General features: G+C 39.6%; 1 protein-coding gene across 1 annotated transcript in view; it reads right to left on the bottom strand.

Annotated features, from left to right (window-relative positions):
* Positions 1 to 990, bottom strand: part of LOC123184275 (anthranilate O-methyltransferase 2) — a 16,965-nt gene that overhangs the window by 14,461 nt on the left and 1,514 nt on the right. The gene's annotated exons all lie outside the window — the stretch shown is intronic.

Here is a 990-nt window from a genome sequence, read left to right as displayed (position 1 = left end):
TCGTTAATGGACATGTGTTAAAGCATCACCCCGCCGACGTGGAGGATGACCTGTGGCGGTTTCTTACAAAGCAGGAACTCAAAAGTGATATTCTATTTCCTTACCAGTTTGGGTGAGTGTTTCTGTCTTGAGCACATTCTCTTTTGTTTACTCCATGCATGGTATGTGGTCGGCTAATCGATGAGTTATGCATGACGTACTGTGCATGTATCGTGTCCGCAGGTACCACTGGATTCTGCTAGTAATTAAAGTTGACACCTCAGAATGTATCGTCCACGACTCTCTGGATATGGATGCAAAGCGTTGGGCCGACATGAGAAAAACCCTGCAGAAGTAATTATTTTCATTCATTTGCGCTCTATATCGATCGGCCTATTTCGTTCATTTCCTAATATCAAGTAACTCTCTTGATCATTTAATTTTCTTTGCCTCGTAGGGTTTGGAGACGGTTCGTAGATACAAAGGTCGGTGAATTTAAAAAAGAGCTAGACTTCAAAAAGCCAAAGGCTAAGAATGATGGGGATATTCAGCCAGCGGAGACCGATCTATGTGGATACTTTGTCTGTGAGATGATCCGGAGATACACCTCTGAACGGACACCGAGTGATAACAATGCTAAGAGGAATAACCTCCGGTGGATGCTTAGTCCAGAAGCTCGCTTCCGACCACTTCAAGAGGAACTAGCTGGATGGTTCAGGAGGGAAGTCCTCAATCCTAAAGGAGAACACTATGAGGAGGACGTAGAACTTTATATGAGTTAAATTATGTATGGAAACTTGGTCAAAATTGTATATGGTCATCCGATGATATTGAATATATATATATATTCCTCTTGAATTCTTTTTGGTTCTAATTTCAAATTTGTTTGAAATTGTACATTCATATGCATGTATGTAGTAGTACCGTAGAATATGTGAAACTCCTTCAAAATTAAAATAAAGCACAAAAGAAATAAAACAATACAAATTAAACAGAAAACAGAAAACAGAA

The sequence above is a fragment of the Triticum aestivum genome, chromosome 2A (genome assembly GCF_018294505.1).
Source record: "Triticum aestivum cultivar Chinese Spring chromosome 2A, IWGSC CS RefSeq v2.1, whole genome shotgun sequence".
In the NCBI taxonomy this organism is placed as follows: domain Eukaryota; kingdom Viridiplantae; phylum Streptophyta; class Magnoliopsida; order Poales; family Poaceae; genus Triticum; species Triticum aestivum.
This window is presented reverse-complemented; position numbering and strand designations above follow the sequence as displayed.